The sequence below is a fragment of the Lactuca sativa genome, chromosome 7 (assembly GCF_002870075.4).
Source record: "Lactuca sativa cultivar Salinas chromosome 7, Lsat_Salinas_v11, whole genome shotgun sequence".
NCBI lineage: Eukaryota > Viridiplantae > Streptophyta > Magnoliopsida > Asterales > Asteraceae > Lactuca > Lactuca sativa.
The window spans coordinates 143,376,949-143,388,701 of NC_056629.2; positions in this window are offsets into that span (position 1 = coordinate 143,376,949).

Below are 11,753 nucleotides of genomic sequence, written 5' to 3' on the forward strand. Positions count from 1 at the left end.
AACCATATAGTTTCCAACTTTATGGTATTGCATGGTGATTAAGTGTCCAATAAAGAAAACCCTAACTTCTTAACTCATTAAGACAACCTATATAATGCGTGGAGGGAAACTAACAATCCATATTGCATTTTTATGACCTTAGATACTCCAAAACATCTGGAAGGACAATCCATTTGGATCTAGAGCATGTCATACTCAAGAACATCATTGATTAGGGACAAAACACATAATAACATCATACATACTAGATCTAACCAAATAAGCATCAAGGTATGAACTTTATACCTTCTAGAGATGTAGGATGGTGCAAAACTTCTAGATCCAAGGTTGTTCCAAGCTTTTATGTTGGTCTCTCATCCTTCTTCTTCCTCTATGAACATTAAAAAACACACAAAAGGCTTAAGAATACTCAAAAACGAATTAGGGTTTGCAATGGTCGAAGTTAGGGTTGGAGGCTAATGAAAGAAAGAGGTCTTGGGACTTCAGGATGCTTAAATATGGTCCAAACCCTAAATATTAGGGTTTGGGATTTTGGCATGTACGCCCAACGTACCTGGGGTTACATCCAGCGTACATGGTAACGTCCCAAAATTACAAAAATGCCATTTTGGTCCAATTTACGGTTCTCATATCAAGGGATAAAATGCAATTATTCTCATACTTTGGGTTAAAAATGGAAATACCTCAATATCAAGATATTACAATTTGTGATAAGAATGATTGGAAGAATGGGTTGAAGGCCTGATAGGAATAACTTGAACAATGAATCAAAGATTGATCACACTCACAGTTTAAGAATGTTGTTATTTTTTAAGATTTTTTTTCATTATTGCTGATAATCTTTTAGAATATGTATACACTACTAGAAAAACAGCCTTTTACGACGTGCAATGCGCGTCGTAAAATGCTCAGACGATGCACAAATGCGTGTCAAGGAAGGCCCTGTCATAACGAGAGACGACATGCTTTTGCGCGTCGTCTATAGACGACGCGCATTTACGACACGCATTTGCGACGTGCAATGCGTATCAAGGAAGACCCTGTTATAAAGGAAGAAGACACGCATTTGCATGTCGTAACCTTACGACACACGTGTTTATGACACACAATGCGTATCAAGGAAACCCATGTCATAAAGGAAGAAGACACACATTTTTGCGTGTCATAATTTTAAATGTTTATAAAATTATATATTTTTGATTGATTTACTAATTTTCAAATTAAATAACACATTAAAAGTCTCATAATACAAAATAAAATACCATAAACAATAATGATAATTCATTGCACTACTATATCAAATACAAATAATCATTCCAATAGTAAGTAAATGTAACACATTGCTAATATTTCATAATATTTATTATAGAAAACGAAACATGTACAACATTAAAAGAAACCCATGACGACTAAATTCTCCTTTGACAATCTCCTTTGAAAATTTCCTTTCTAAAAAGAATAACCTGATGCGGGAACTTTGAAATGCTTCAGGGCATGGAAGGAGGTTTCTAGAGCTGTCAGAACCTGCACATGGCAAATCGGTAACTTAACATGCATGCAATACAATACAAGCTGATATGATAGAGCTGGTATGGCATCCAACTATATATTCTTTTGTCTATTTTCTTTGCCAATGCCAATTAGGCCACTAAGCTTAGGAAAATGATTCTTTGGATCATTTTGTAAATAGGATTTTGAATATATGGTTAGTCTTACTTCTCCCTCTCCCCCTCATCTCATTAACATATTATTAAACACCAACATCACCATATACATTTACTTCTTCTCAATCACTACACACATCACCAATATATGCATGTGAGATGCTGGGCATTTTTTGATTAAATATTTCAGAAATTCAACAAGTGAGTTTTTTTGATTAAATATTTCATAAAATCTAATGTGTGCCTAATGTTGATCCTACATATTTCATCAAAATTCACCAAAAATAAATTAACCCTGAAATTTACATATAAATTGTAATTTTCGTAGTTCATACCAGCAATGTTTTTGCCCCCACAGTAAACATTTGTTGCATCAACAACCAGATACACACCTTCTCCAAATACATTTTTGCATAGATCCAAATGATACCTGTAATTAAAATAAAAAAATCATGAAACTTGGATTTTATGTTAATGATTAAAATGTGTCATTTGTTGATATGTACATGCCTTATGTCAATATTTGAAGAACAGATGCTATCATTTGAAGGTGCTACCTGGAACCACCATAACCGGTCAGCAGATTCATACACATTTGGGTTTGTCTTTTTCAGATTTTCTTTGTTATACAATTCAATACCTGCTTAACTACCTATATAATATTCCTTCATGTATTTTGCATATGCTTTCTGCATAAAGATTGCTTCTTTGTTAATATAAAAAAGGGTTGAGAACAAGATTTTCAAAGAGATTTGTAAGTCAATTACAACAAGCAGTTGTTAAACAAGAAAGTCATTTTTTTCATTAGGTACTAATTCTGGACAAAAGGGTAAAATTTTCATTTACTATCATTCAGAACTAAATGAAACTTAAATAAGCAAGAAATTATTCTATATCTATGTGTATCATCTAATTTGTTTCAAGCTTCTGCCATAAAATTACTGTTGTTCATATAGATATACTATCACTTCCAATTATCTAAATGCAATAAATTCATAGAATATATCATCTTGTCTAATCACCCAAATGAAACCTAGATCAAATTCAAACATAAATAAAGCCAAATAGAACTAAAACAAGCAAACAAAACAAATATCAAAGTTCAACCAAATGTGTAATTTAAAGCCCGGTTGAGCTAAAACAAGCAAACAATCTTCCAAATTCCTTCCTCTCTCAGCTACAACATCAAAATAACCATTGTTCATATAGAATAAATAATTTCTTCTAATCATATATGTGAAATCCAGATAAGAATTCAAATAAATGACCAGCTTTATCAAACCTAAATAGATAGGGCATGTAATTTTGAGAGCAACGTCACATGCTTCAAATTGAAATCCTTTTGATTTCTGGTTCTTCTCTGCATTTTTCTTCTTCATTAACTACAACAGAACTTGCAAGACTCCCACATCCCATTCCAGTCCTTTTCCACATTCTCTTCAAGATCTTTCAAAATTCCCATCACCTTTAATCCTCTACAAAGTTTCTCAACCTACACAACATCAAGTAATTATAAATAAAAGAAAACTCAACATATTATAATCAAATATATTATATTATATACCTCAAAGGTGATGATATTAAGAACCAAAGATTTAAGCAGTAATAAATTTATACCGAGTAGTTGTGTATACGCTGGATGCTCATACCAACTTTGCAAAGTTGAATACATACAACCAGATCATACACTTCTCTCTAAAATCATAAAACATCATGAAATGAATTACAAAAATTATATAATATTATATAAGTAATAAGTAAAACTATGTGTGAGTTGTGACATTCTGATTGTTTCATGAATAAGTGATGAGATTAAAACTTAATCTGGAAGATCGATTAGATCTTAAACAGGTAAATAAATATTTAGACAGCAAGAATGAACGCAAAATAAAGAACAACTCAAGGATGAATCAAACGTGTCGAATGATTATAAAATAAACCCTCAGAAGAGCTCGATCAAGAACATCAACTGTAGGGGTTGGAGATTTACAAGAACGATAAAGAAATCTATACTTCTATCATAATGATCGTTACTTCTCTTAAATCGATAACCTAATATGCATGCAAGCATATCTTTATATAGTAAACCTAATAAACTCACGGTTGGACAGGCCCAAAACCGGAGTACAAAACAAATGGACTAACAGCCGAGCCCAATGACACAATCTTCAAACGAGTCTTCAACTCAACAATCTCCCCCTTTGCATCAATTGGAGCGAGATCTTCACTTGTTACTTGGGCCAGCAGCAGCAGCAGGTACCTTCTTCTTCACAGTCTGAAACAGAAAAGAGACAAGAGCAAGTATCGTCTGTTTGAATCTGATGTACCACTGGATCATATCGTTGAAGTATTTGACATCATCTGCTGCATTCTCTTTACACCGCCGGATGATAAACATCACATGCTCAAGACAAGCAGTGGTATAAAGATGTTTATCCGCTAAAGCAAAGAGGCATTTCTGTCCTTCTGCTCTAGTGAACATGACCGTATTACGCTTCGGGTCGATCTTGCCCATCTTCATTTGATTGAGATCACTGGCCGATCCCACAGGAGCTATCTTCGGTTTCTTCTTGAAGACTGTGGCTATCTCCTGATCCATTAGGGCGACCTCCATGATGTAACAAACAATCATCCTCTTGAGATGGTCTATAATTGGACCATATTCAGCTTCATTCGTCAAAAGGATGTTGTGCAAAACGATCCAATCATGAGGGTTTAGGTTCGGTAGATCTGCCAATGATATAAGATGTTCGGTTCTAGCAGACCCTCTTATCACCCTGAACCGAACGTTGATGAATCTTCCTTCGGTATAAGGCTTTAAGACCCGAACGTTCACGATCTTCTGAGCGCTCCATGTTTGGTATTGTGGTTGAGCGGCCTTCAGATAGAACTCGATAAGCTCCTTATCGACCTCAGAATTAGGATGAGGGACTTCAAAAATATTGGAGAAGGTGTGGAAGATAAACGCCTTTCGAGTCAACGGCATATCGAACTGCGAATCGACAGAATTAATGCAGTCGAAGGAAATCACCGGTTCGAGCCATAGGATGCTAGGAGTATCTATGGCCTCCTTAATCATTCTCTCTCGAGTCCAAGCAGGGAAAAGAGTTTTCCTGCTCTCGAGGAGATCGTGGGCTTCTTTCTTCTTTCGTTCAGCTTCTTCAACTTCACGTGCCACACGATTGATATCATCTTTCTCATTGCGACTGTTTTTGCGTTTAAGCAAGTCAGCAATGGTTTCTTTATCATCTTCTTCTTCTTCCTCAGCTATGTTCTTTCCTTTGTCCTTCACACCCGAACCCGAAGTTTGACCAGTCGGAGGTGGTTCGGTTGTGTGAGCAGCTTTTGAGGAAGGAGGTGGTTTCGATCCGGACTTCGCTTCTCCCCCTTGTTTCGGATCGGACACAAAACTAGGTAAGCCTTCAATTTTGCTAAGAAGGTCCAGGGCAGGAGCAAGTTTGTCAGCAAGGGTTCGCCTCACCGAATGATTGAGAATCGGATCGTGTGCTTCCAGGATGTTGGATAGGGCAGCGTGTACATCCGAAACACAAGTTTTTATAACCTCCCGTTCGGATCGAAGAGCTTCAATCTGTTGCTGAGAGTTTGAAAGCTGAGTGCTCTTGACCTTAAGGGCGGTGGTTTTACTTGCCAAAACGTCCATTAATGAGTTTTCGGCAGCGAGATCCTCTTGAAGCTTAACGAGGCACTCATCAATGGAGGCACGAAGGGCCGAGTTGTCGTCGCTTATGGATTGGCGAAATGTAGTGAACGATTGTAACTCCGTTGAGACGAACGTGGCGAATTGTTGAAGGATTGGTTCCAACGTTGTCTTTGTGGCATCAGCACTCTCCTGTAAGGACTTCAACAGGGAAGAGGCGTCTGAGAATAGTTTATCGACTTTTGCGGTCGCAGGCTCACAGGCTTTTGTGGAGGCATCAATGGCGGCTGTGGCTGAAGCAACAAAATCATGCTGAGCCCTGGAGAAGGCGTCAACAATCTTCTGAAGAGCGGCTTCAGAGAGAGAGGACTGAGTGTTAGAGGATGACGCAAGAAGTAAGTCAACCTTCTCGTTTAGCTCCTTTAGATGCTTCTTTGTTACTGGAGCATCGTCCTCATCGTGACTTTGAACCTGAAACGGACTAAAGTAGACCGAATCGAAGGTCATATTTTCACCGCCAAGGAAGGGGTTGTCTCCATTAGAGGCATGATCTGGAGATGGAGGGGGTGGGGAAGCTGGAGGTGTTGAGGTGTGGGTAGGTTCAGGTTGAGTGTTGGTTGGGGTAGTTTCGGGTGGTTGTTGAGTGTGGGTAGGTTCGGTTACAGGTGGTGTTTCGGTTGCACTGGTATGAACCCCCGTATCAGATACGTTGGTTGTTACCTTTGCAGTTGTTGTAGTGGTATCTGTGAAAATGGGTGGTGGTATAGGGAAAGAGGTTTTAGGGATGGTGGTAGTGGGGTTTATGGTCGGAATGGAAGTAGGGATTGTTTGAGGAGGTGAGGGAATTGGTGAGACAGGAATTTCCATGTTTGGGGTAGGTGATCGGGGTGGGGTGTTGCCTCTGGGAGGGGTTTCGCCTCTTTGAGAGTCGTCCGAACCCGAACTCTCGCCTTCTGAGTGACTCAAAGAGGAAGCGATAATAAGCTTTCGCTTCGGTTGAGTCTTCCTTCTCTTCGGTTGCGGGGACTTGGCAGGTTTGGTTGGTTTCCTCTTCCTGGGAGAAGGACCTTTAGGAGCTTTGGTCACTTGCTTCCCTTTTTCTGCCTTTTTGCCCCTATGAACAAGCTTGTCAGCGTCATGGATTGACTTGAGCATTTCCTGTGTAAGTACCCTAGGACCAGACGCCTGAAACTCCTTAATGGTCCTGATGATCCTGCTGTCAGAGGGAACATCGCCATACATTGTCTCCGGAATAGAGCCAACGAAAGAAAAATTGGATGCATTAGAGACGATGATCTTCGTGGTATGAAAAGTACCAATCGAAGACATCGATGCACCAGCAACAGGTGGAATATCGAATTTGTTCATCGCCCATTTGGTGATGATTGTCCAGAACCGGGCATACGACACCTCAGAGTGTCGTGAAAAGGAAGAGAGGCTTTGGATGAGTTGCTGCCAGAGAACCAACCCATAGTCAAGATTTACGCCGTTGTAGACGCCGTACAAAATCGACAAGAACAGTCGACTTGAACCATCGGATCCTGAGCTCCGTTCAGATAAGCCCTTGAAGAGGACTGTAAACATGCCGTTCCATTGTGGCGGCAAGCAGGATTTCTTGAACTTCGCGGTGGAGGTGAGGACCTCCGTGTACCCCATATTAAAAAACATGTTGTAAAGCATCCCAACCGGAATTGTCTCTGGATTAATTCTTGAAGGGTCAGCAGCCAACCCTAGCAGTGTACCAAATCGTTGTCAAGAAATGGAGGTCTTGTGATCAGCAACCTCGAAAAACACCCTTTTGACGGCTTTGTCATAGTGTGCAGTCGAATACACCTGCGATAGAATCTCCATGGGCACAGACTCAACTCTGGAAAGTGCTGGAGCGATCTGGGAGTACTTCAGGCACTCGATGATCGGAGCCATATAGGAATCGTACAACTGAGGAGTGAGGTCAATCACCAAGCATTGTTGAGGACGAATGGGAAGGATGTGTGAGGTAGCATGGACTGAGGATGATTCTGCCATTGTTGAAGGTAGAAGAAGAAGATGAACAGTGAAGCTTTTGGGAGTTTTTGTTCTCTTGGAAATTCCGGATGCAGTAAAGAGGTAAATAGGAGTATAGACTGCCTTTTACAGTGGGTGAAAGGAGAGAGAAAAATCGTTTCAAATCTTCTATGGAAATACGAAAAGGTTTCCGGAATGACAGATGCGTGACAGTTAAGGCATGGGACGATCACGTAGGAGAGAGAGTGTCAGATTCCTAGGATCACGCCGCCCAACAAGCACCGTTTCAGAACATACCGTTTCAAATCCTCACGCGCCTTTAAGTGCCAGAGAGGTGTCGCTTGAAATTCGCACACGCGTCCATGATGTCAGTAAAAGTATGGGCGTTCCAAATTCACCCGCGTTCCCTTTTTACCGTCGTTTGAAATTCAATCCTTTTAACTCCCGCATGAGTCAGCAACCCTTCGTCTTATCTTTTAAATGACATCTTTTGAATTAACTTCCCACGTGGATGATTGTTGACCACAACTTGATAATTAACCACCAAAGCATTAATACAGCCTGTAATTATTAGTAACGGAATTTTGGAAAATCAAATATTTTCATGCTAAGAGTGTAAAAAAGAAAAGAAATAAAGCGACTCTTTTTAGGAATAAATGTGATGTCAATAATGACATGAAACAGATGATCCCAGGCACGAATCTCGTCCTTCAAGATCAAGAGAGATCTTAAAGTGGTTATGTGGTTTCCCGTTGAATTACGATCAAACACTTATTAATAAATGTTGAAAGGCTTCTATTAATTAGGCTTCTTAAGGGTGGCTTTCGCTTTGATGCAACAATTCTAATCTTGAAATAAGATAGAAAGTGAACAAAGTACTTGTGAGACCGGTGTAGTCTGTTGAACAAGTAGGTAGGAATTAATTTTAAATTGGCTCGGAAAATAGCAAATCTCAACAAAAAATTAAAAACTGGATCCCAAGGGAAGAAATGTTATGGTGTTTAACACTTTCATAGGAATCACACAAAAATAAAAATTTGAGATGGCAGTAAGATACGTCCGTCAATTCTTTGGTGAAAACTTGAGCAAATTTATTGTTCACCGTCAATTCAGATTTGGTGTTGAATTTTGGGTTTCACTCAGCTCGTAGTGGCACGAAACTGAGATCATAAACACAGTTGTTGTGTAACCATAAACCTCAGTGGTAATTTCTAAGAGTCTCAAGGGTTACGTTGATGAAATGAATGTAATGGAGAAATGTAATGGAGATGGTGTAAGAAACGAAAGTACCTCCGCTGCAAAAATAAGGACCAAACAGAAAATTCTTATCTCATGTGAGAAAAGAGTGAGGTAGCTCACGATTAGAATAAATGGGATAGCCTAATTGGGAAGACAAGGTTTGTTTATACCAAGTCATTAAGGCTATTATTCAGAATCTTATGAGGCTTGGGACACATACAACAACATGCTTCTAGGGACACTTAAGTAATCCAACAATTTTATCTCCATAAACGAACGAACACATAAATTAAATAAGTAAGAAAAAAAATTGGAAAGAGTAAGTAAAAAAAAACTTTGGAAAAATTTGAAGAACCGAACCCGAACGTTCGGCTGGTTTCGGTTTTGGAAAATTTTGAAAAACCGAACCCGAGCGTTCGGTTGGTTTCGGTTTTGGAAAATTTTGAAAAACCGAACCCGAGCGTTCGGTTGGTTTCAGTTTTGGAAAATTTTGAAAAACCGAACCCGAGCGTTCGGTTGGTTTCGGTTTTGGAAAATTTTGAAAAACCAATGAATTGAGACATGCAATCAGAATATACCTTTGACAATAATACAAACAACTTTGTACAAGAAATATACAACCAAGAAAACTACCTTTGTGGTGATGAGCGAGTTAGATAATTTAACCAAACCTGATCGTTCGGTCAATTTCGCTTCTTACTTTTGAGGTTGAGAGGTAGTTTGAGGTACTGACTCTGATTCCATCATACCTAGCCCTTGTAAAATTCTGTTGAATGATGCTTCAGGAAGAGCTTTGGTAAAGACGTCAGCCAGTTGATCAGTGGTTCGAACAAAGTGTACTTCAACGTTTCCATCTTCCACATGATCTTTGATGAAGTGATACCTCAGTGCTATGTGTTTGGTTTTAGAGTGCTGCACTGGGTTATGACAGATCCTAATTGCACTTTCAGAGTCACAGTATAGTGGGATCTTCTTCATATTGAGTCCATAGTCTCGAAGTTGACTCTGGATCCAAATCACTTGGGAGGTGCAGGATGCAGCGGCTATGTATTCAGCTTCGGCAGTAGATAACGACACGCACGTTTGTTTCTTTGATTGCCAGCTCACCAACTTCCCATCAAGGAATTGACAGCCGCCAGTGGTGCTTTTTCTGTCGAGTCCACATCCTCCAAGGTCTGCATCTGAGTAGGCTTGAACGAAGAAACCAGAGTTGGAAGGATACCATAGACCTAAGGAGGCAGTTCGCTTGAGATAACGTAAAATGTTCTTTACTGCAAGCATGTGAGGTTCGCGTGGGTTTGCCTGAAATCTAGCACAGTAACACACAGAAAACATGATGTCAGGCCTGCTAGCAGTAAGATACATCAGTGAGCCTATCATTTGTCGATAAAGCGTGATATCAACAGCCAGTTTGTCTAGGGATGGAGTTAGCTTGGTGCCGAATGCCATTGGGACTTTGACTTTGGAGTCTCCCATCATACCAAACTTTGCCAGGAGAGTCTTCGTGTAAGCTTCCTGATTGATAAAGATGCCTTCGGGTCCCTGTCTAATATTTAAACCAAGGAAAAAGTTAATAGGACCCATTGAGCTCATTTCAAATTTAGTCTCCATCAGCTTTCTGAATTCAGCTGTTAGGCTGGGATTCGTTGAGCCAAAGATGATGTCATCGACATAAATTTGAACTATCATAAGGTGGTTACCTTCCTTTTTGTGAAAGAAGGTTGGGTCAACCGAACCTTGTTTGAATTTGGACATCTTTAAGAATTTAGTTAGCGTTTCATACCAGGCTCTCGGAGCTTGTTTGAGTCCATACACAGCTTTATCCAGAATGTAGCAATGATTTGGATACTTTTCGTTCACGAACCCAGGAGGTTGCTCCACGTACACAGTTTCTTCTAGTTCTCCATTAAGAAATGCACACTTGACGTCCATTTGGAAAACTTCGAAGTTTTTGTGGGCAGCATAAGCAAGAAATATTCGTACAAATTCCAGCCTGGCTACAGGAGCGAAAGTCTCTTCATAATCAATCCCTTCCTCCTGACAATATCCTTTTACCACCAGACAAGCTTTGTTCCTTATCACGTTCCCTTCCTTGTCCATTTTATTCCTAAAGACCCATTTGAGACCAACAACCGAGGCATCTGGAGGAGTTGGAATGAGGCGCCAGACTTTGTTCCTTTCAAATTCATTCAGTTCGTCTTGCATCACTTGAACCCAATCGGAGTGATCGAGAACAGTGTTAACTGTCTTCGGTTCAACTTTTGATACGAAAGAGTTAAACATACAAAACTCAACTTTGGAAAATAAGGATGTCTGTTTTGCCTTTAGTTGTGATCGGGTCAGAACCTTTTCAGAGACATCACCAACCACTTGAGAGATAGGATGATCTCTGGTCCATTTGGTGAGAGGAGGATAGTTTGGATCAAAGGTTGGGTCTAGTTCAGCATTGATCATTTCTTCTGGCTCGGATTGGCTTTCGTAGTCGAGTGACATATCACCATGCTCCCCCTCGATTGATGAGCTATGAGAAACTTGAGGTTCAGGGGTTTCTTGTGGTGCTGGGCTTTCAGGCGTTGATGCACCTTCGGTTGGTGAAGCACTTTCGGTTGGAGTTGGACTTTCGGTAGCAGTTGTAGAGCTTGGCTCCCCCTCAACATGTGAGCTTAGCTCCCCCTCAACTAAAGCATCATTGGATGGAGGATCACCAGAATTCGATCCTCCTTCGTTCATTCTCCTGGCAGCTTCTTCGACAATTTGTTTCATATGGTCTACCTTGTTGTCTGCTGCACCTGCTTCTGAGAGAGTGGCTTTCTCTGGTTCGTCAAATAGCTCCATAAATTTCTCGTATAGATTAGCGATCGAGACTGTGACTTGGCCAGTTTGAGGAAAGATTTCCCCAGCCGTGTCTTCTTTGGCCTGTAGCTTTTTGACATAGCTATCATCGAAAGTCACGTAATAGGTCTCTTCTATTTTCCTCGAACGCTTGTTTAGGACTCTGTATGCTTTGGAAGTGAGAGAGTAGCCCAGAAAGATTCCCTCGTCGGCTTTGACATCGAACTTGTTGCGGTGTTCTTTAGAGTTAAAGATGAAACACCGTGAGTCGAACACGTGGAAAAATTTCACATTAGACTTCCTGTTGTTGAGAATCTCATATGGTGTGAGCGTGAATCGCTTGTTGAGATATGACC